This window comes from Cupressus sempervirens, chromosome 3 (assembly GCF_028749045.1).
Source record: "Cupressus sempervirens isolate cs-2001-9-10 chromosome 3, ASM2874904v1, whole genome shotgun sequence".
Taxonomy (NCBI): domain Eukaryota; kingdom Viridiplantae; phylum Streptophyta; class Pinopsida; order Cupressales; family Cupressaceae; genus Cupressus; species Cupressus sempervirens.
In genome coordinates this window covers 261,236,409-261,262,880 of record NC_143120.1, presented here as the reverse complement: position 1 = coordinate 261,262,880, position 26,472 = coordinate 261,236,409, and the positions used below count along the sequence as shown (strand labels likewise).

Sequence of the window (26,472 nt, the reverse complement as noted above, 5' to 3'; positions counted from 1 at the left end):
GCATTCATTTTGATCATTCACCAAACTTAATTAAATTATAATTATATTACATGTTATTTTAATTTTTTATATTTTTACTTTTTTATTTTTATTATTGAATGTCATGTCAAAAAGGGGACATTATAGTGAGATGCATTACAATATAGAAAAATAACAAGAACATTATTGAAACAAACTGATACAACATTCAAATTATAAAATCAGACTGCTGTAACAACACAAATTAACCTAACAGAAAGCATAGAATACCATTCCCACAATGACCGAACATTTACCCATTGAACTACACCTCTTCTAAATAATTTAAGATTCTGATAACACGTTGATACTGCCATCACACATGTCAAATTAGACTGATACACACTAAAAGCCACCCCAATAAATTGTAGCTAACATCTAGATGCACACTTATAATTGATGTCAATTAGAATACTGGAGGTCTGGAATAGGGCATAGTGGTTGCTGATACAACAGGTACAAACTCATAGAAAGCTTACCAGATTTGCCAAAGTCTACATAACTAAGGCTTAGCATCAAAGGTTCTCCCTAGGCACCTCGAAACCACCAAATATTGGCCCCAAAATAGGAGCCCTTCATCTTCAAGCTCTCACATACTTGCTCCACTTGGTACAACACCCCATAAAGGTCATCTATTCACTTTCAACTTGGATTGCCTACAATATGGTCTTTGTATACTATTCATTTTTTGTTGTTTCATTATATGGTTTGAACAAGTGTGGAAAAAAATCAAATTTTTATTATGAATTTTCTGTTCACCTATCTATGTTAAACTAATTAGCAAGCTCACTTTCCTAATACTTTATGAACTAGATGCTATTCGCAAGGTCAATTTCCTAATACTCACTATAGTACTTGCTATTCAATTGAGATAGACACGACTCATTAGTTTGTTTGTATTCTCTTTGGATTTTGTTAAAGAAGACAACTGAATGCTATATGATGAACTAAAAGTTCTGTGGTGTCAACAGGCTTGTGCATCTCCTGAGCCAAATTACTAGCCCCAGTGACATTTTTGTTGTTCAAAAGCGGCACCATACTAGACTATTTGCAAACAACCATGCAGATAGGCATTCTATAGATAGACTTGGGAACATCTTGCCAAGTCTTCAATACATAATAAAGCAACTGAATTTCATAAATTGTTTTTTTGATAGTTGATTTGTTTAAATATTGCCCATCAAAAATTACTTAGTACATCTCATCTTTTTTCTGCACAGGAGCTTGCAGTTCTGAAGAATCTGATAGCGAAGAATTTAAAGAAGATATTGTAGCAAAGGTATATTTGGTGTTCTTTTTTAAGTGAAAATGTGATTGGAAATTTTGTATATTGTCATATTTCACTTGCAGAAAGGTCAAATTGTAAATAGAGGTGAAGTTGTATGGATTTAAGTTTCTTCTTCATTATTTATAATGCTCTCGATTCCTCCTTTGTAGCTGTAAAAATACTTGTTTATTTTCACCTTTCCAGATACCCTTTACCAGGTTCTTCAAGATTCCAAAATATCTTGGGCTGACCCCACTCCAGCATGTCCTAACTCCTACTTGGTTCAGAGACCTAACTCCTTTTTATATGTGTCTTCCTCTTACTACTCCATCTGCAGGTTGCAAACAAATCATCCTTCTTCCACCAACGAGTCATTCCATTCAAGAAAGACCATGTCTGACAATATCAACACACAAAAAAATAGGGAGACAATTGCTAGACTGTGGTCTAACTTAAAAAGAAAAGGTGATGGAAAATGTTATTGTCCTTGCAAAATGTGTAAGGGCTTAAAGACTCAAAGATATCTAATCACAACAGCTGAGCAATATTGTAGGCAACATGGTCACATTGAAGGGGGAAACGAGTATTGCCCATTGGTATGTATTTTAATAGTTTATAAATTACATAAGACATGATTTGATGATGACATCATGGTCATGGTTAATATAAGGTCATCATTTTCATATAGGTCAACATCCCTAAGTTTTATGTTATGGACCATGACAATTCGGAGAATGTGGATTTCCAAACGAGGGAACATGGAGGTGTGAATATTGAAGTAGAAGGTAATGATACCATGGAAGAAGATCAGGATGATGAAGATCACGATGATCAAAATGATCACGATGATCAAGATGATAATGATGATGATGATGATGATGGTGATAATGATGCAGAGTTTGATGTACCTTTACTTGAGAAGGCACACCAGTCCCTATATGAAGGCTCCAAAACAACTCTTCTTGCCACTGCATTGCTATTGGTGAACTTGAAGGTTATGAATGGTTTATCCAATGTAGCAATGAAACGTATGTTAAGGTATGCTATCTTCTTTCATTATTTTACTCGTAGTTCCCTTACAATTAACATTGGGTTCGTGTAGCAATTAATATTCTTTAAATTAAGAAATTATATTTTTGGTCATAGGTTGATAGGTGAGTGTTTGTTACCACCATCAAACATTCTACCTCGCTCGTACCGAGAATTATTTGCCATCATGAAAGATATTGGAATGGAGTATCAAACAATAGATGCATGTCCAAATGATCATATTATATATCATAAACATCATGAATTTGCAACACAATGCCCTACTTTTCATATCAGTAGATATCAATCAGATCAATTAACAAAGAAGGTGCCTTGCAAGGTTCTTCGACATATTCCCATTATTCCACGTCTGCAACGATTATTCAAGTGCAATAGCTTGGCACAATTTATGGATTACCATGCACGCAATAGAAGTCAAGATGACATTATGCGAATGCCTGTAGATGGTTCGGCATTTAAAGAAATAGAGGAAAAATGGCCACACTTTAAAGAAGAACCTCATAATCTCAAGCTTTCATTGGCAGCAGACGGTGTCAATCCTTATGGAGAGATGAGATCTACTTACTTAGTGTGGCCTATTTTTGTTATCAACAATAACATACCTCCTTGGTTGTCCATAAAGAGAGAGCACATAATGTTGACACTGATTGTTCCAGGTATTTTTTGATTTAGTGGTCATCTAAATTAATTTATTATTACTAATCCATCAAATGGTCAAAATAATTATGTAATGTTTTTGCTCATTCAACTAGGTAAGTACCAAGTCAAAGATATCAACATATATATTGAACCCCTTATCGACGAGTTGGTGGTGTTATGGAATGGGGTTACTATGTATGACATTTGTAGACCAATAGGACAAAAACAATTTCAATTTCATGCAATGCTTGTATGGACAATACACGATGCCCCTGGGCTAACACATTTTTGTGGTATGTTCTCTTTTTGACACCTCTTTTTTGGTATGTCAAAGTTAACACATTTAATCCAATTATACACGATCTTGTAGGTCTTCAGACAAAGGGTAAATTTGCATGTCCAGTTTGTGGTCCAAAGACAAAATCTCGTCATTCAAAAAGTTTAAGAAAGCATGTGTTTGATGAGAATAGGCACTTTCTGCATAGAAATCATAAGTACCAAATTACTAAAAAACATCTTTTCAATGGTCTAGAAGAGACTATGTCAAAGCCACAGAGAATGACACCTCGCCTATGGAAGTTGGCATACAATAAAATAAATCATCAAGGTAATGTCATTACATTTGATGCTTTTTGTTTCAAATTTATATTTCGATATTGTGTTTTGTTTACTGATGATGTGATTGATGGTTGTGAAGGTCATCAAGACATCAATGTCCAACTTTCAAAAGGACTAAAAATTTATCCTACGCAATTTACTAGGTTGCCGTACTACGAGCAACTCCCAATTGTGCATTTGTTTGATCCTATGCATATTGGAAAGAATGTAGCAAAGAAATTATGGAAAATCTTGGATGGAAGGCATGACAAAGATCAAATTGTCAAAACTTGTAGTGACATTGAATAATCCAACCATGCAATGAAAAATGGTATTCGACCAAATAACAATGGAGACCGGATTGATACAAGTGCCCTTAGTTGGTTATTGTTAGAGCAGCAGAGCAATGCTATAAAAGAAGTCATAAAAAAAAAATGATTTCCCACAGGATTTTATGCGAACATAAACAATGTCATACCAAATAAAAGTGAATTTGGGCCAGGGTTGAAAACACACGATTGGCATACATTTATTAAGGTAATTCATGTTATTTTGTATTCATTATATATTTATATACTGCATGTAGTTTCAATTGCATTCTTTTATAAAATATTGACAAGATCATTTTACAAATATTGCAGTACGTTCTACCTCTATCTCTCCCACACCACTTTGCCAACAATGTCAAATAGGTTATATATGATCTTGGAAAATACATGAGGTGGTTGTCATCTAAAGAAATCAATAAAGAAGATATAAAATATTGGAAGAGAAAAATTCCTCTTCTGATGTGTGAAATGCAAAAGTGTCTACCTCCAAGTTTTTTCAATGCACAAGAACACTACCTCATACATCAAGTTGAGGAGATTGAATTGTGTGGACCTGTACCAACCAGGTCAATGTAGATGGTTGAGAGGCACTTGAAATTTTTGAAAGGCTTGGTTCGACAGAGAGCACATCTCAAGGCTTCTATGGTGGAGGGATATATGGTATACCAGACCATGGTGTACATTACTGAATATCTTCCTTAGTTTGCAGCAAACATCCATGTAGATCGTATTTGGGATCCCAACTCAGTTAACAAATTCAAAGGGGAGTACTTGATGGGAAAAGGTAGATCGAGGAAAGTGAGAGGCAAATCTAAGATGTTATTGTAGTTAATTAATTCATATAAATCTTCAATATAAGCTATTTTTAATTGGTGTTTTTTTTTTGAAATAGGTGGTCGAGAGTGGGATGCAATACATTTGTATATTGCAAACAATCTTGATTGGATGACAAAATGGATTGAACGATGTCAACAAAATGATTGCTCATTAACATGGGAAGGTGTTGCTTCATTGGTTATAGAAGCTCATCGTAATGGAGATTCCAATGTTATGCCGATGGTAGTTGATCTAGTAAAGGGTTTAAGAGGTGGAGAGGTACGTAGAAATTTATTAATGATCATAACTCGACGTATGTTTCATATCAACTCACGATGCAAATAATTTACACACACTTCAAAAATTGTAGGTCAAGCACCACAAAGCTATGTACTATCATGGCCACAAATTCTGCATTAAAAGGTTGGATGACACAAAGAAAACTTGTGATTTTGGGATAACTGCAATTTTTGAGGTCACCAATATATCATCTAGAAATGACATACATCCTCAACAATCTCAAAATCAATACTATGGCATCTTGGATGATATAATTGAGTGTGAATTTAACACCTTCAAAGCAGTTCTATTCGTCATCAAATGGTACAGGTTACGACTAAATCAAAATGATCCAGATAGAACGATTATTCAACATGATAATGGATTTACAATGATCAATACAAGGTTGTTTGAGCCAGTTGGAGATGAGCCCTATGTTCTTCCAAGCCAATGTGAGCAAGTGTTTTACTCAAAGGTTCCAAAGAAATAGGGTTGGTCATTTGTTGTTAGACATGATCCAAGAGGAAGGCCGATAAAGTATAATGTTATGGAAGAAGAAGATATTGAAGATGATGAAGAAGTAGATGATGAAGATCAAGATGATGGTGATGATGATGATGGTGATGGTGATGATGATGATGATGATGGTGATGATGATGATGATGATGGCGATGGTGATGATGGCAATGATGATGGTGATGATGGTGATGATGATGGCGATGATGATGGCAATGATGATGGTGATGATAGCAATGATGATGATGATGATGATGAAGAAGAAGATAATCAATGACTACAAACATCGTCACCCCTTCTATTGACGATCTTGCATTCCATATATAAGGTAAATTTGTTCATGTTTACGATGTTGCATATTGTTCATGTCATCTTCTAAGTTATTTGTAGCATATACATATGATGTAATTTTTAGTGAACTTAAGATAAATGATTAACATATGCAAGAAATTTGATTACATATTTATTGTGTTCATTTCTAATGGTTACAACATATGTTATTTATAGTTACCAATGTTTATGTTGTGTCTGATTATGACCCTTTTTGCAAATAGTCAATTGACTACAGGTACATTGTCACCCCTTCTGTTGGCAATCTTGCATTCCATATTTAAGGGAAATTTGTTCATGTTTGCGATGTTGCCTATTGTTCATGTTGTCTTCTAAGTTATTTGTAGCAAACATGTATCATGTAATTTTTAGCTAACTCAAGGTAAATGATTAACATATTTAGGAAATTTGATTACATATTTATTGTGTTCATTTCTAATGATTGCAACATATGTTATTTATAATTACCAATATTTATATTGTGTCTGATTGTCACCCTTTTTGCAAACAGTCAATTGACTACAGGAGATTTGACCCATTTGGCATGGATTGTGCACAGTGACATGGATCAGCAGGTATAAGTCAATAAATAAACATAATTTTCTTATATTCTTCTTGTTTATCATTGAGCACATATGTTATAAATAGACATATTATATAATCATATAATGTATATATAGACAAAGAAGGTCCACATAGAAATATAATTGTATAATCACTTTCAACTTACTACATTTTATATATGTCACTTTCACTTTCCATTTGATGGATTTCAAGACCCACCAAATAGGTACTTGTCAGATCTATCTACATCGAATGAGAGAAATGAGGAAATGGTAGATGAAATCTCTACATGTAGTACGGCTAAAAGAGGGAGATCAACTAGAGGTCAAAAGAATAGAAAAAAATTTGATAAATGCATGCAATTTTTCCTTGCTAATGGGGGGTCATGTTCTTATGATGATGAGACCAAAGGCGACATCAAGGTGCCCTTTCGGTACTCACACATTGAGAAAGAATGGATACCCAATGAGCTACCTCCAATTAACACAGATTTTTGTGTTAATGAGAGGATATATTGCATTGCTCCATTCTCATTACATGGTTTGGGCCTATTTTCCATGGATGGGATAAAGTTATGTTACAACAAAGTTGTCAAATTGTTCAAGTATGTTGGTCTATGTTACAATTACAATGATTGGATGTAGATTGTTTGATATAAAAAAAGTATGTGTAGGTATTGGGTATCAACTAATTATATACAACGGAAAGAAAATGATCAAATTAAAATATTTTCTATGTACATTGATGGGAGACCAAAAGAAATAGGTAATATTATAAGTTTTATAAATAGTACGTGACCTTCTTCAACTAGTAAGCAACCCAATTGCATATTTGAGGCGCGTGAGGGGAATGAAGTTTTTGTTTGTGCAATAAAATCAATAAGTGCAGCGGAAAAACTGCTAATTGATTACCATTTAAATCACATAAATACAAACAAAGTTACTATCATGAGGGCTGTAAGTACTATTTACCATTTTTTCAATAAGTTTTTTTTGCTATCTATTGCTTTCAGTTAGCTAAATTTTTTATGTTTAATCTTTGTGACAGGACGATATGGATCCGACAAATGATAGAGGTCACCAGGATGCTACTCCCACCCCTTCTTCAGTGAGGGTAAACCTTTTTGAAATTGTACAAATTAGATAGTTGAAAAATGTTATATTATTATGTTATTTTATTTACGGTTTTTGAATTTTTATGATAGTTTTACTGATATTCCTCTCACAATTTGATGTTCAAGATAAGTGTAAAGCAGTAGCAGTAAGCATTGAGCCACTAGCTATGCATTCTAAAGAGGATATTGCTGATACTCCCAATTTCATAAAAATGTTGAAGAAAAAAATTAGAAAAATTAATATAGAAGCAATGAAATTTTTGGATGAGGCAAATATGGAACCCGAGGAGATGATGAAGAAGCTATCAGATTTGAAAGCGCAAGCTCAGCATTATGAAGTAAGCTCCAATGAATATTTAGTTATAACAAAAGTTCAATAAAGATTTATATTTTATAATCTTTTATGTTGTGAAGTAAAATATGTAATATGTGCAAAAATACTTTATTGATGTAATTTTTTAAAAGAGTTGTAAGAAACTTTAACTACTAAATTTTTGTTATACAGAAATTTTTGGCAATTGATCCACAACCTGGTCAAGGACAACGCGGTGAGGCCGGTAGTAGCAGAGCTCCGGCTGCCACTGGTAAAATAATCTTTTAGTTGACAAGTTAGAAGGAATTTTTTATTTTGAACATTCAAAACTTCTTAACTCTTACTTTTATTATTTTAGAATGTCTTTGCTAACAATGTATTGTTCAAGTCATCTAGTGCAGGAGACTCCTACGAGGTTGACAGATGCCCGTACGAGATTGCTGACTGCAATGTCGGCAACAAGGGGACATCTAGCTAGTAAATCCTTATTTTTCTATATTTGGTTTTGTGTTAATTATGAGTTGATAATATGTACTTTAATCTTGGGATGCATCACATAGTGTATTATTTTTTTTGTGGTAGGAGATGCACCATCTGGTATGCCGCCAAATGAAAATCATAGTGCATCTATTGGTGATAATTCACCATCATTTCCTGGAGCTACCCCTGTTTCTAGCATGGGATCTATGGAGACATCATTGTTGATTGATGATAATGAATTAATGCCTTTGAAATGTCCTAAGATTCCATGTACTTTAAATAATTATTTTTTATATTGTAATAAGGATTTTCTTGCAAGATGTAAACATGATAGGAAGTGGTGAATGCAAGGGCCTTTGATGTGGAGTGATGCCTCATGACCTTCTTTAGTGTTCCTTTTAATTAGGGGTTTGGTAGGATCATCTGAATTATCAATGACCTTTTGTCTATACTAGTAATTCTCTAGTTTAGTAATTTAGTACATTGCAATTTCATGCTTTCAATAGAAGATACTAACCAATTTTTCTACAGAGAACCAAAAGTGGGAGTCTTCTTTCATATGATTCATTTTAATGGTTTTTACTATTAATTATCCCATGACATTTTTTGCAGGAAACGATACATTTTATAGGAGGCTTTATGACCTCAAACTACGAAGATTTGGGCCCACCATATGTACTAGGTTGTTGTACATCATAACTGAACTAATTTTATCCCACTATTTTTTTTCATATCATTAATTGGTGCAACATTTTTCCTTTCATTCGAGTCTTTTCTTATACTAGCTATATCTAACAATTTTGTGTTTTTTCTTAAAAGGTGGAACTACCAATCTCAAAAATCAAAAGATGAGCTCATCAAAGATATAGAGCATGAGTTTGGTAGTAATATTTTTGATCATAAGAAATTGTTACAAAAAGCTGCCAGACATCTTAAGGTTGTGAGGGACACATATAGAAAGAGCCTTGTCCTAAACTTGAAGTACAAGCGTCCTCCCTTTGTTTCAGTGAGGGACTGAAATGAGTTCATTTTGGATGCAAAGGAGAAAGGGCAATGTCCAAAAGAAAGTACACCAGAAAATCCAATAAGGTATGCAATAGTATTAACTACTAGTACATTAATGAGCAAATTTAGGGTTCAACTTCAGTATCAACAATTTCAACTAGCTCAATTTAATCTATCTATTGATGAAAGGTATGTAATTCATATGCTGACACAATTGCTTATAAATCTCAATCTCAATCTGGGAATAAATCCTACATAAGATATATTGACAAAATGAAGCCCTTTATTCATATTTAGTGACAAATTTTAGAGCCTATGTCTCCTATGGGTTCTTTTCTCAAAATTTATCTTCGCTGAACTCAAACTCGAATTCAACTAAGAAATTCCTACTCAAAGTTGTGAAAAATGAATCTTGTGATATGATGTACCATGTTAGATTTTGAGTCATAAAAATAGGCAACGCTTTGACCACTATACTTGTTGACTTTCCCTTTCTTTTACAATAATTGCTCGCTATCTTGAGTTTCCTATCCCCTGTTTTCTTTTGGGTCATGTGTGCATCAAATCTGCACTTAATCTGCATGTAAATCCTGATGAAATCCATCATTGAAGATATCAAATCCCATATTCTGTAGTATTCTGTTAACTATGATAACAGTATATAATGTTGTCGTTAGTGATTTTTATTTTATACTGTCATCAATTCCATTTTGTGCTTTGTTGCATATCAAAAAAGAAGTGCATATACATTATACATCAGATTTAAGTGTGAAGCATCACAAAATCTAATCTCTATCTTCATATAACAATGTAGTCTGAGAATCCTAAAGAATTTAAAGCTGAGTGTTTCCACCACATCTAAAATCCATTCTTCTTTTTTAGTATTTTCCATTGCTGCTGAAGCTTTGATCACATGGATTATGTGTCTATACCCAACCAATAGATTATCCTTTTTAGGGAATCCCTACTTTTTCTCCTGTGGAAACTCTAAAGATGGAAACTCATTAAGAGATTTTTCTTGATATCACCCTACTTCCAATCTTTCTCTTCTATTCCTTAGCTCCTTGCAAGCTCACAAAAGGCATATCATCTTTGGTAACATGTTAATTATTTGTGTGTAGACTGATTCAAACAAATATATCAATGAAGTAAAGAGACAAAGTACCAAGCCTAACACATCTACCTTGGGGGAGCACTCTTAAAATATAACATAATGTACAAAAAAATTCACGGTGTGTACAAATGAATTTTCATGTGATTTGAACCTTCACATGCACCTCTTGTTCCTTCACATTCTCATCCTTTTGAATTCAATATTTCTCACTATGTTGTTTTGTCAAAATCCCTAAAATAGGAGTTATTTCTCCAACATACTACCACGCATAATCCTCAATTTTTCTATTTAAATTTTGTTATTGTAAATATGAAAGGTATGTAATTCATATGTTGACACAATTGCTTATAAATCTCAATCTCAATTTGGGCATAAATCTTACATAAGATATATTGACAAATGAAGCTTCTAATATGTTCTCTCTGTGACCAAAGGCACTCACCCTTATAAAACCTTCACCTGCGGGTCCAAACCCACTTCTTGGAGTTGTAACTATATGTGCTTTCTCAAGGATCTCAGTAAAAATATCCCATGAATTTTGACCAGAAAATCGAACCCATACATCTGGCACATTTTTTCCTCCAAAGACATCAAACCCAAGTGAAGTAAATATTTCCACAATGATTCTAATGTTCTCTTTATAAAATTCAACAACTCCATGCATGGCCTGCAACAAAATTGAGCATCCCACATTAATAATCATCATATGAAAGATTTTAGCACTAATGCAAGTTAAAGTGAACGATCATTATTTTAGTCTCAAATAAAATTCCCTACAACTTTGCAGATATCTGTGACCAAAACCATGCTTTCTTATAATAAGCAATCTCAATCCAATAGAGGAAAGGTCAAAGAAAATTTGACAACAGCTACCTTATCAATGACTCTTTTTTGATATATTGTTTTTTCTTTTCATATCAGCAAGAACAAGTATGATTCATACAAATTAGGTAAGTTAATTAATCATTGATAAAGAATAGATAAGGTAAATTATCAATAAGTGCTTTATTTTCCTTTTGCTAGCTTATCAATGTCTCTTATCAAAAAAAAAAACTTGAAAATGATAAAATATGACACAACAAAAACTTGGATATTACATATCTGTCAAAACAACCGTTTTGAAGAGCACTTCTTACCTTTAACCCTTCTGGAGAAAGGCAAGCTAATCCACCAGCTTGTGCAATATTAGATGCACCATTGAAACAAGTACACATGATATGATTGAAATCATTTACAACAGGGAATTCATCAGAGAATCGAAGCTCATCAGGAACAACTATCCATCCAAGATGGACACCTGTAAAGCCAACATATTTGGAGAATGATGCAGTCTCAATTGCAATCTACATCACAATATACAACATTAGTAACCAAATGAGAACGCCTTCAAAAGTATAGAAAATAAATGCATTAAAACTTAAACAATTTTAATAAATGGTGATGCAAAGCAGAACATGTCTAGACTCTAGTATGATAAATAGCATGAACTCCATGGATAAATAGCATGATTAAACATGTCAATTAAAGGTATGATGCTATACTTTCTTCCCCTTTTTCATATATTTGGTGGAACATGCTACTTTATGATAAAACCTTCATACAAATATATAATAATCCACTATTTAGTATTGATCTTTATATCTATATCATCTAACATATTTCAAACTTTTCATAGGTTGCAGGACACATCAAAGGCAACAAAGGCGAGGCTGGAAAAGGTTGGGCGGCACAGACTTGGCTCTGGGGGATATTCAAAAATCAAAGCACGCGTTGTAAGTAGCAATAAATGAATTGCAAAGAAAAATTATTTATAAAATGCAAATAATTTTGTTAATTAATAAAAAAATGCAGGGCGCTGATTTTAATTTGGAGGCCATAAAAGAACACAAAAAAATTGCCTTCAAGCAAGGCTATGCAACGGTGGCTGAACGCCTACGGCAAGCTTCCATTGCCCCAACTAAGTAGTCTCCTGCATCATGTGCATAGGTAAATATGCCAAAAAATATATTAGAAATTGAATACTTGAGCAACAATTTATTTGATAATAATGTGCATGACATTGCAATGCAACCTGTTAATCCTAACACAGATCATACGCAGCATCATGAAGCCCCTAATGTGCATCGTACTGTCGATGGAGGTGCTCATTTGTTATTTAAAACTAATTATGTAATTATTAATAAAATTTAACATCTTTAATTGAACTTGGTGCAATCTTTTTGTGTTGAGCATATAGAATCATGTCGTGCTGAACGAGTGCCGGAGGATGTTTAGACTGATCAGCAGGTAGATCATGTGGCACATTCAGGTAAAGAAAATCTATGTTTTGTTCTTTTAAATTAATTTTTTGATTTATAGTTCTTTTACTTAAATAAAAACTCATAATTCACTAATATAAAATGGTGGGAATTTAACCTCATGAAGTACTTGTTATTGCAGCGGACCCCCCTTTGGTGTAGCAGCCTCATGATGTTCCTGAACGAATGAGGAGGAGACATGTGTTAGAACCAGTAGAGGAGGAGGATCTTGACGAGGACATTGATATTCCTCTTAGAAATTATATGAAAAAAAGAAATGGAAAGAAAGCAAAAAAGACATGATTATTCATGAATGACTTACTCTTGAATATTGTTAATAAATATTGTGTTAATGAATTATTCATGAATGACTTACTCTTGAATGTTGCATGTTAATGAATTTTGTGTTAATGAATTATTCGTGAATGTTGTGTGTTTATGAATTTTATGTGTTAATGAATGTTATCATGTGATTATAATGATTGAATGTTATATTTCAAAAATGGATGAATTGAATGTTATTAAATGTTAATGGGGATGAGGAGGACATTGATATTCCTCTTAGAAATTTTATGAAAAAAAGAAACGGCAAGAAAGAAAAAAAGATATGATTATTCATGAATGACTTACTCTTGAATATTGTTAATGAATATTGTGTTAATGAATATTATTCATTAATGTTGGGTGTTAATGAATATTGTGTTAATGAATTATTCATGAATGACTTACTCTTGAATGTTACATGTTAATGAATTATTCATGAATGTTGTGTGTTTATGAATTTTATGTGTTAATGAATGTTATCATGTGATTATAATGATTGAATGTTCTATTTGAAAAATGGATGAATTGAATGTTGTTAAATGTTAATGGGGAATTTAGAGTGATGTTGGGGGGGGAGGGGGAGGGGCCAAATGAGCTTCCACCTTCACGTGGTTGGCCCTGTTAAGTAGAGAATATTTAACTATTCTCGAAATCAAGTGAAGCTCAAACTTTAAAGTTAAGCTTATAGTTAATAGTGACAACCAATTAGCAAGTCGAAATGAAGTTCTTCGTTAAAGGTACCTTTTTAGTTTTTAAAGCACGATATCATGTTTTAATATTGTATAGTTTTTTTCTCTTAAGTTAAAGTATTCTTTTACTATAACAACATAATTTATGACCATTTTAGTAACTATTCTAACATCGCTTTATGACAAATCTTGTTTTGGCAAAGATGGCAATACATGGTGCTATCTATTCCTTGGGAGATTGGATTGCACAGGTCTGTATCTCAACATCAACATGGAAAATGGTGTGAAATTGCACTTTCCTTAGTCAAATTCAATAGTTTAAGAATAGTCAAATTCAAAAATAAGAAATGATAGTCCCTCCTCATACAATTGGATTTTAATAGGAATGTTGAGAAAACAATAAAAAATTTTCTCTGTGAACAAAGTTGTTGTCTTGCAGGACGTGACAAGCAATAAGGGGTGTACGTATTAAAAAACATGACAATTACTATACCAGGCTAGACAAACTCTTTGTGCATTCACAACATTCTTTTTGGATTTGTTCTTGAAACCCAAGGTGTTTTTTTCCCCTTGTTTTTACTTCCTTTCTTTAATCTTTACATTATATTGCAGAGCCCCTTCTTGGAGATGAAACTAGCATTCATAATGACAAGCTGGCTGTTGAAGGCATTTATAATGACTTGGTTTTGGATGGCGGTTTTGTGACACTAGAAAGCAACACATTCGGCCATGCTTTCAGGTGATATATTTTTTTGCAATTTCCATGGCTACTTCATTTTGCATTAATCATAAATATCAAAAAAATTATTCATATTGCACTATAATCTTTGATCCTTACAGAGATTATGAAAAGGAAAGTGAAAGGAAAAAAATTGTTGAAGAGTTTTACAGAATTCAACACATTAACCAGACTTATTATTTCGTACATTTTATAACTTTCATAAAAACATTTTTTCTCAAACAAATGTTTTGAAAGATTAGAACTATACACACAATATTGGAAAAAGATTTTGAGATCTCTTGTTTGTCATAAAAAAGAACGAAAAATTCAGTCTTCTTTACTAACTTATCTAATGCCTTAGGGCATTCAGTTAGAAACTTCAAAATTAGATTTTTAGAGACAACTCTTGAATTCAAATAGTAAAGCTTATATGATCAACATATTGAAAAGTATGAGATATTAAAAGTTTGTCATCCTAAAATGTCTTATTACTCACTGCTAATATTTGGTAGCATCTTCTTATCTTCTTCATTTGTACAAATTTTTTCATTACACTCTGTTTTATTATAAATGATTATCTATGCCAGGATGATTTGGGTTATAGATTTTTTAAAAATGTGGTTTTTTTGGTAGGTTTGGCAAGATTTTTGCATCGCATGTGTTTGGACAGCCCACAATTGTATCTTGTGATTTTGGTTTCAGTTTGTATGTTCTGCAGAATGAGGATTAGTTGTTTTAGAGCAGCTATCCCAAGTTAGTAAATAGTATTCTTGGCGAGTTTTTTGTGCTCATCACTATGGGTGATGCACACAAGAGAATGCGATCTCTGGCAGTTAATATGATCAATACTGCTAAGAAAAGTGCCAATTTTTTAGAAGATATTGAGTGGCATGCACTCTATGTCTTTGATCAATGGAACCATCAACAGGACATACTTTTCTCTAAGGAGGCTAAAAAGGTATGTTTTTCAGACTTCCAATTTGTGCTTTCCTTTAGAGGGGTCTTTTAGAGGATGAGTTACCAAAGAATACTCACCCCAGATCTTTTTGTTTCTATGGTAAGCAAGATCCTACTAGGTTTTCTAGCTTATCAATACTGGTATAAGCTTTCTCATGTCAATAATAATGTATGCATATATTTGTTGTACTTTTGTTAGGCTGGAAGTAGTAATACTCTAATACATTTATATTTTAACTATATTATAATCTTGTTCTCTACTACAATCGGTTATGGTAATTGCAAGGATGTCTAGAGAGGGAGAGGGAGAGGGAGTGTAGTAATGGTAGGTTTGAACTGCAGAGTTTGCTAACTGGTAAAATTACTTCCTCTCATTAATTGCTTTGAATTGAACTACATTGTATTATGTATATTATTATTATTACATGGGGGAATCCCTTTGAAAGCCCACGATGGCTGGTAAAGTCAAGGATTCTTGAAGGATAGCCTGTACCAAAAGTTAAATTGTGCAACCATAATTTTAGTAAGAAATTTGTTCATTGAAACAGATGCAATGTCTTTGACCTAGTTCTCATACAGAAGGAGGAGGATTATAAAATAGATGCATCTTTAACTTAGTTCTCATGAAAGAGTTGGATTGTAACGTAAAGTGGTAGTAGAAAGTTTAAGCCTAATGTTCTAATAGGTGAACTCTATTGAAATCAAGAATATCATAACTTCTTATGCCATACAAGGAATAATATGCTCTTCACTATCTGCAGTATAGTATGACATGAAATAGCTCTCTTAGTCCTCCCGAAAAGCTCTGGTTAATCTCTAAAATAACCAATCAAAATGTTATTAAGCCATTTATTAAAAAATTTAAGTTCAAAATAGTTCTCTAAGATCTAATGTCTTTTAACATTAAAAAAACTGTTTTGAAAGTTCATCTCCTATTTCTAACAGGATCGCCATGATCATTATCTGCCATGTCTCCTTTGTTTATGAAACTATATTTAAGAACCCAATCTCACCGCAGGTAATGGATGGATAAGTCTTTAAAAAATTAAATAGAATATTCATCTTGTAATGATCAATGATAAAATAATTTCTATGAAATATATATAGAGAGAGACAAATTGAAGCACTGCATCTTATTTGGATATTCATTTTGTGGCTGGGAACGCTTGGCTAGGAAGGCTTGTGGAAAGAAAAAATTTCTATTTGTTTTACATGAAACAAAGTGGGTTGTCTTAATTATCAATTATTTAGGGTAATAGGGTAAAATTTGCATCAAGTCTTGTCAAAGAGGCATCACCAGCATAAGATATTTTGGTGTGAAGATCAGGGGAAGTCAGCTATCTCCACATCACACAAAAGGATTGTATTGAAATTTGTAACAGGCCACTACCAAAACAAACTCTGCACATCTTGGCAAGAGATTTCATGGAAATTTAGAAGTTTAGAATTGAAATTTGAAAACTGAATATTTTATGGAAGGATTCACATGACTAATAAGATGATAAAAAGAGAGCTTTTTTGGAAAGTTTATAGCTATACTAGAATTGCACATAATGGTTTATAACTACAATGGAGTCTTACATTTAATGTAGACTCATAGAGTAAATATTGTACAATCTTGTACAATGGAGCTTGACATTAAAATCAGTCCAAGAAGAAAAGAATAGGGAGCTATAGAAGTGCAACTCTTGGGATTGACAGTAACCTTCACAATAGTGCTATCAATAAAGAGCCAGGATAATCCAAGTTTATCATAGGAATCATTTGCAACATTTCAACTCTTAGAAACTACCGAAAAGACATATAAGCAAAATGGATTGTTCACACAAAATGGTGGCATAAGATGTATGCTGAATTGTGTACTTAAAATAAAACTAATATTATGCTCAGATGTACACAATTTATTTTTATATAGTGGTCTATGAAAATACCACCTTCAAACCAATATTAGGGGTTTAATCAAAATAAAATTACAAATACTCATAGACTAGTCATTGATAGATGCTAGATAGATAGGAATCTATCAGAGGTATTTAATTTTGAAAAAGTAAAACTTACCTCATATTTGGTACTATGTAATAGGTTTTGTTGTAAAATGTGCACAGTTGATTCCATAAGCAAGTTTGCAGTTTCAACTATTTTAGAGTGTATGGATGACAATTTGTTGGTTATAAATCGGCTTGACATATTTTACCTTTTATATATTGATTGAAGTGCAACTACTCATTTGACCATGCTAAATAAAACATTAGCATGGTTAGATGTGCATCAAAATGTGCTGCCATGTTTTATATCACAATTTTAGACTCCAGAAAGGGGAGGTGACTTCTGCTAGTCAAAACAATCGAAGATATGCCTCAAGCTCTATCATTCAAGATAGTTTTGAAAGATGAGATTGTTTGTAATTAGATCTTAAGAATAATGAAGCATAGTCTTCAAAGCATGTGACTAAATGTTTCATCAGCTTCACCAGTGAATGCCATAAAAATGGAGTAGAAAAGAAGGCATAGGCTACCACCGATACTGCCCATACTATTCCATCATTGTAAAGAGGAAACACCATGAAAAGAAGTTCTCTAGACACTACAATCCAGATGGTAATAATAGCCAAAATAGGGATATGGAATTTGTTCATCATGACAAGAAGAAGGGACAGAGAACCCAGTAAGTAAATCCCCCACCCTATTAATGGATAAATTATTTTTTGAACAAGGACTAATGGAATCAAATAACTTGCAGCTATACAAAAATGAATTAGTTTCTTCAGTAAAACTGAATGCAGAGAGTAGCTCAGTACAGATTTCAGACAGCGGAGATTGGACGAAGAGAGTTGTGTCTTGAAGCTTTTCCCACTAAATAGTGCCATTACGGTTGTTACCAGGTAAAACACCGACTATGCTACTGAATGGGAATCTCCTCATCACAGCTATCACATAAGGAAATTATTCATTAGGGCAACATGATTTTGGATATTTTTTGATGATTTTTGTGATTTTGGTGTTTCTTAGATTTTGAGCATGGCTGCAGTTGTGCAATTGGTGTTTCAGAGTATTGGTGTGGTTTATGGGGACATAGGAACATCACCACTTTATGTGTATGCAAGTACTTTTTCTAATATCATCAAACATCCTGATGACATTCTTGCAGCTTTTTCTTTGATCATATATTCTCTCACTCTTTTGCCCCTCATCAAATATGTCTTCATTGTATTGTGGGCCAATGATAATGGAGATGGTAAGATTATAACAGCTCTAGTTTCACTTTGTTTTTAGGTCAAAGTTTGATCTTTTTGATGTGAAAACATGTGTTCTAAGTTTAAAGGGATGGTTTCTTTTGCAGGTGGAACGTTTGCTCTTTATTATTTGATTTGCTGCCATACAAATGTCAGCATGATACCCAATCACCAGGAAGAAGACATGAAACTCTCCTCATATACACTTGAAGTTGTAGGTAGACAACCCAATAGAGCCATTAGGATAAAGGAAGCTCTTGAACAAAGTAACTTTGCCAAGAGATGTTTGTTAATACTAGCCCTTGTGGGGATGTGTATGGTTATAGGAGATGGCATCCTCACCCCTTGCATCTCTGGTACATATTATTGTTTTTACAATATGTAATGCTTTTTGTTGTTATTTTTCAATATATTGTATGCTTTTTATATCAATGTTTCAATAGTTTGATCTATTATCATATGTTAGAAATCAAATGATCTCGAAGTCTACTTAATTCATGATAAATCCCTTAGATTGTACAAAATTTGTTAATTTTTCCCTTTCATTTGTTCAAGTATTTTCACTAACACTTAATTTGTTGATATATTTTAGTTCTTTTAGCAGTGGAGGGAATCAAAAGGGTGGACAAGTCGCTCAACCAAGGTGAGTTTTTGGCATTTGCTCACATTATAATTTTTGAGATGGGTAGGAAGAGTGGGTCATTTATTGAAATAGGAAGCACCCAACATATAAATTTGGTGTATAAAAGTTAATTGTATATTGGTGCATCCTAGACATTAGACAAATTGGATAACAATTGCTCATACCTTCTAAAAGTATCTGACTTTACACAAAAAACTAAAATAGAGTCCATTTCATTGGTTGAAGTGATTTGAAGAACAAAATTTGTGGGGTTGCAGGGGAGGAGGAAATGAAGCTAAAACACAATTCCTTAACAAAAGAAAACCAAAATAGAGTACATTTCATTCGTAGAAGTGAATTGAAAAAAAAAAATTGGTGGGTTGCAGGGGAAGAGAAAAATGAAGCTAAAACACAATTCCTTAACAAAAGAAGATCAATGATATGAATTTGTGCGAGAGTATGAATGGAAAATCAAAAAATTGCTAACCCATTGATCTGATCAGGTGCTCTAAAGGTAACTAGTGCTCTTGAATATTTTCCACATTATGAACAACACTAGAGTTCAAGAAAAATGACTGATTCACCAAGCTTTGGAATGACCAAATCAGACACTTCAATGCCTCAGCCTGAGCGAAGAAATAAATAAACAAGCTATGCTTAAGCTTTTACTATTTCAAACATAGATTACAATATAGACAATTAATGTTGTTCTCGTTGAGATTTTTCCTAACTATTTCAATAGTATTCTACACATGTTGCTATCTTTATTTCACAATATCTCATTCATCGCTTTTAGGGGCAGTTGGTCTTATCTATAATTTATACTAATTCTTCCACGCCCTACGTAGACAACATATGGATTAATAGAAATTGTAAACTTGACCTCCACCACATGAAAATATGATGAATACACTTTTTTTTTATTAATCAAAATGAGTTTTTGATTGGGTGATGATTGAATATAACAATTATTTGACTGTCTTAGAAAATAAACTTGACCTTACTTTAGGTTTGATAGGTACATTTAATTTAGAGGAATAATGTAGGATGATTTGTATGTGTACAAAGATTTAAAAATAGTCATTTAGAAGTTATCTTGGAGAATTACATATTGTTGTTCTAATAAAAGAATGATTACATAGAGGTGATGTTAGATAATTACTTTAGGTTGTTTCAACAATAGTTTCAATAGAGCCTCGCAACTCTTTCAATTAGATTAGGTGAGCAAGGAGTGCAAGATTAATGAAACATGGGCTATCTCTTTCCATTATCAACATCTATGGATCTATATGTAATTAGTGGGCATACAAGTTATATTGGAGAATTACTTAATCTTGTTCCAATAAAAAAGTGATTACATAGATAAGATAAGATAAGATAAGATAATTTTATTAATGTCAACAAAAGACCACTATAGGTCTCAACAATAGTTCACTATAACTATTTCAAAAGTCTGTACAATACATATTTTTCTAATATTAGATAATTACTTTAGGTTGTCTCAACGATAGTTCACTATAACTATCTTAAAGGTGTGTACAATACATATTTTTCTAATATTCAATACATTTTCTTCTAACAATTGTTATCAATACGCTCAATATACAAGCACAAATGTCTTTACTTGCCTAGTACCAATAAGGCCTCACACAAGGAGTGCAAGATTATTGAAACATGGACTAACCCCTTCCACTATCAACATCTATAGACCTATATGTAATTAGTGGGCTTAATCTTAAGGAACTCTATAGTTACACATGCTTTTATTGGAGTTGTATTCAGATTGGTGATCTCCCCCCAAAAAACCCAATACCTAATCTATCAACTTTTTGAATAATGCGTCCACTAAATGTACCATTTATTCTCATAAGAGATGAATTTTTATGAATGACTACTAATAAAACATGCATCAATAAAATTCTCTCAAAAACTACTAGTTATATTCTGATATTAAGATTATAATTTATAAGCATTTTAACCTTTAATATTAAGTAGAATATTTCAATTTATTTCTAAATTCTAATATTATATTTTTAAGAAAGGTAACCTTTGTTGCTTAATGCAGTTTACACTCAATCTAATGCTGAAGCAGCTGGTAAGTTTAATGCCAGGGAGTCTGCAATCATCTCAAATTTTTAGTGATTTAATGACATTCATGAATGGGCTAGTTGCATTTCCTCTCAACATCCCTGGTATAGATTATACAAAAGCTCTGAAGATAATGTGCAAATGCTCTTTTTAGAGTGTTAAATGCATTAGGTCAAATCAATGTTTTTCAATTAGCAAGCTTGGTGTGGATTTAAATGCATTAAATTATCAATGTTTTTCAATTTGCAAGGTTAGTCAAGTGTTATAATGAATGTTCTTGTGAGATCTATTAGATTTCCACAATCCATGCTAATACTTTCAAATTTTTGGATTAGATTGTGATTAGAATGTTCTTGTTTCATGACAGTCAAGGTCCAGAATTCATGCTACTCTAAGAGTTATTATAAACCAAAGGAGAAACGGAAATGATGATGAGAGTGGAGATTTTTTTAGATTCACTCATCAAAACTACAAATCTTTTGGATGAAGAGATATTGAATCTTATTATGGACCTTATCCTTGGTGGCTATGAAACGACATCTAACTTGATAGCATTAATTTTGAAGTTTCTAACTAAATGCCCTAAGGCATTGGAGCATTATTAAAGAAAACATCACGGGATAATATTTGAATTGTGGATATTTGTAAATTATGTTGGTTTTAGACAGTTATAGTTATAGTTATATATGCACTCTTATGATGATGTGATTGGGACTGTAAGTTTTTTTGTCACGTTTATCTGTTTAAAAAATAGATGAAATTATTGGCTTTCATTCCTGATAAATAATTATTTCCTAATTTTATTCTTCCTTGTAGAAACCAAAATTTAGACGCTGTGCCGATTATTGCAAAGGCTTTGCTCTCATAGGAGCCTTCTAAATTCCACAAAAATTTGAGTTGTAAAGCATAATTGCTTGGTGGAAATAGGATATCATGCACATTTCTTCTTCCTTCCCATTGTTTTGTATAAAATAAATCATTTGATGAACAAAACAATGGTGTGGAGGTAGAAATGTGCATGATACCTTGACTCTCATGCATCAAGCAATTACGCTTTATAATCAACTTTTGTGCAGTTTTGAATGCTCCTATGAGAGTAAAGCTTTCAAACAAAAATGGGACAACGCGTCTCAATTGCGACATATCTTGGTCTTAATTGCGACATATCTTCGTCTCAATTGCGACACCAAATTGGAAAATTTTACGTCGCGAGTATGGCACCAGCGTAGATAACTAAGGGTTTGTGGTTGAATTTAGATACAAAATTGGGTAGGTTTACATCAGAATTGAGACAACTTGTGCTCACAAATGAGAAACTAATAGTTCAGGTTGGCTAGAGAAATCGACAAAATTCATGTCGGTAAGTCCACGTTTATGAAGTTGAAATTGTGACTCACAATGAATGTGGTGGGAAACTGACTAAATTTGTCTGACAACTTTGGTGGCTTTAGTGATCTACTCTTGTCAAAATTGAGACCTTTTCGCGTCGCAATTTACCCCTAAATTTACTAGTGAGACCTCTTCCCCTTTAGCTTTCCTCTTAATTTTCCATGATTTCCATAATTACTTCCTTTCTCAGTCATTTTACCTCTACTTTGTGCATTCAAAGCACTTTGATATGTAGATCCACCTAAGGTTTTCTTATGAGTCTCCTCACTTAGAATAACACCAGTCACATCATCAAATTTTAGGGTATTAGATCCATAAACAAAATTACTCACAATCATTACCAAGCCATTCCATCTTTTAGGAAAAGAACACTAAATCAAAAGAGCCATAATTTCTTCATCAAAATTGACATTCATAGAAGGTAACTAACTAGTAAATGTATTACACTCTTTTATATGATCTACAACAGATCTACATTCTACCATCTTCATATTAAATAAAAACTTCATGAGAAATACCTTATTTGAAGTAGAGGGCTTTTCATACAACTTTGCTAAGGTTTGCATCAACTCTTCTGTCATCTTCATTTTTGTAATGTTAAATGTCACTGATGGTTCTATGCATAATCAAATGCTTCCAAGTGCCTTTCTGTTTATAATCTTGTAGTCCTCATCTGTTATAATTCCCTATTTTTTGGCTTTTCCTTCCAATGGCTTCCATAAATATTTCTAATAAAGATAGTCTTCCATTTGCATTTTCCATAACTGAAATTTCTTCCCATTAAACTTCTCAACCTTCAACTTACCCTCATTTGTCATCGTTCTCACTCAACTATGAAACTTTCTTACAAAGGATAACTGAAAAAAAAATCTAGCTCTGCTACCACTTGTTAGAATTAACCACAGACAAAAATAAAATTTACATGCAAATATAACCAATATTAGAAAATAATAAATTGCATAGATGAGAACACAAGACACCAAGATTTAATGTGGTTCACCCAATCCCTAGGCTACACCCACCAAACAACATGTCCAATATTATTATTATCCAGTGATTACAACTTGATTACATTATGTAATCCCTTACAACTCAATACCACCACAAGAAGACATTATCACATCACACCTTATGAAATCCCTAACCCTAAGCCATTTTATAAAATTATTTTTTTTGCATTAGGGATAAAATTAGTTACAACATGTCAGCCTGAAACCTGCCAAGAAATTAAGGAGTATGTAAAGTACTTACATGATCAGTCACCACAAACTAACAATCTCCCACTCAAGGACTGATTAGGCTCCACACTAGAAACCAAAGAGATGAAATAAACCATGATCAAGGAAGGAAGATATTTCATTAGAATGATTTAGGAAGAAGAGAGACCTTGTTTTGCAATCATACCTATACCAAATCAAGAGGAGGAACCTATTATTGAAGAAAAGATAGAGAAGAAGAAGCTGGTAGTTCCAAATGAAGTAAAGGAATTTATTTCTAAATAGGAGGAAAAAGTTGCAGACGATATACCAAAACACTTACTTCCCATTAGAGATATCACTCATTGCATTGACTCTATTCCAGGGACCACATTGCCAAGAAAGTCTGCCTACAAAATGACTCCATAATAGAATGAAGAGGTAGCAAAATAAGTTAAGGAGCATGTTGATGCAAGTCTAATTGGGAAAAGCATGAGCCCTTGTGTAGTCCCTATTATATTGGCACCAAAGAAGGAAGGAATATATAGGTTTTACACTAACTTATGATCCATCAACAAGATAACAATCAAGGATAGGTTTCCCATGGCCATAATAGAAGAATTTCTTGATTACTTAAGAGGGGATATATATTTCTCAAAATTTGATTTAAAAAGTGGTTACCATTAGGTTAGAATAAGGGTGGGTGATGAGTGCAATACATACTTTAAAACTAATGAAGGTCTCTATCAATAGAAGGTGATGTATTTTGGGTTATCGAATTCCCATAGCACATTCATGAGGTTAAGAAATGAAGTACTCAAAGATTTCTTTGAGAAATTTGTAATTAAATATCTTGATGACATCTTGATATTTAGTCAAACAAAAGAACATCTAAGACATTTGGTTATGGTTTTGAAAATGTTGAATGAGGAGAACCTAATGATAGACATGAAAAAATGTTTGTTTATGTAGGAAAAAATGGAACATCTTTTTTATGTGATCTCAAAGATGAATCTAGATATGGTGAATCCTAAAAAAATTGGGGATGTTAGAAGTTTTCATGGTCTTTCAAGTTTTTATAGAAAATTTATTATGAATTTTGGTCACATCTATGCTCCTATGGTTGAAAGAATTGGAGGGGGGGGGGGGGGGGGGGGGGGGAATGTAAGTTTGCATGGACCCAAGCAACAAATAAGACATTTGAAATAGTCAAGTAAATCTTTTCCCAACAACCAATCCTTACCACACCTGATTTAAAAATAATATTTCAAATAGAATGTGGTGCAACTCATGTGGCTATTGGGGAAGTTCTTTTCCAAGAAGGGAAACCAAAGTTTTCTTTTTTAGTAAAGACTAAATGATGCTAAGAAAATATACTCATCCTATGACCTTGAAATTTATGCATTTTTACAAGACCTAAAGAAGCGTTAGAAATGAGGAGGAAAAAATGAGAGGGGAGGGGTGAATTAGTTACTACAAAAAAAAATCCAAGTCCCTTAAGATGTCAACAAAAATTTAAACCAAATCCTTATTGATACATGGTTAAGACTAATTTTTTTGCTATACCTCAACTAACACTAGATTTAATACAGTCACTTGGTTAGCATAGAGATAATTAGATCTTAAGATATTTAATGTGTTTAACCATAAATAAATTAGCTACAGAAGCATAAAGGAAATAAAATGAACATAAGAGACACAAAGATTTAATGTGGAAACCCAATTTGGGAAAACCACCAATTGCAACTACTTACTATTTTCACTCTTCTAAAGTGAGCCCTATTAGGAGCCAACCCTATTACAAGATTTAATTCACCTTATTAGGAGTGGCCTTGTTAAAGGTCTTCAGATTTAGAGGATTTGCTAAATAGCTATTAGGGTAACTCTATTAGGAGATTTGACTCACTACTAAAATTATTAGAGAGTAACAATGACTTGACCTGATTGCTGATGCAACTGAATTTTCTAATTCAAATCTTTGTTTTGGCTTGATTACTTGATCTTCCTTGATCAAAATGTTCTTTGCAGCTTTGTCAACTTGGATACTCTATCCTCTTACAAATATCCTTCCAAATTTACTTCCTTAATTCATCTTCTTTAATTCCACCTTTTTTCCACTTCAATCCTCAACTTAACCTTTCATATATATTATCCACCTTGTTAATTAGGCTTGAATGCTATTTTAATCAAACAATTATCATCCCTTAAGTAGGCTTGTATTAACCAATAAATTTATTAGACTTAATATGTTGATAGTTGGCTAATACAAAATTGAGTACTCGGTTAACATATAAGTTCTAATGTTAACTAACCTAACTTGGTCAATACTGACTTCATACTAACTTTTCTTTGATAACCGACTGATCTTGGTCAATATAGACTTTGCTTCATTAATCGACCAAGTTTGGTCAATATTGTCTGTGAACTTGGTTATAGCTAAACACTCAACATATATAAGAAATTGTCTTCAATGCCCAAGTGAGCTCGACTATCACTAACTTTTCAATAACGGCTTGAAATTTTGTA

General features: G+C 32.9%; 1 pseudogene; it reads right to left on the bottom strand.

The window, feature by feature from the left end:
- Nucleotides 1-26,472, bottom strand: part of LOC149565892 (protein CTR9 homolog) — a 121,519-nt pseudogene that overhangs the window by 21,098 nt on the left and 73,949 nt on the right.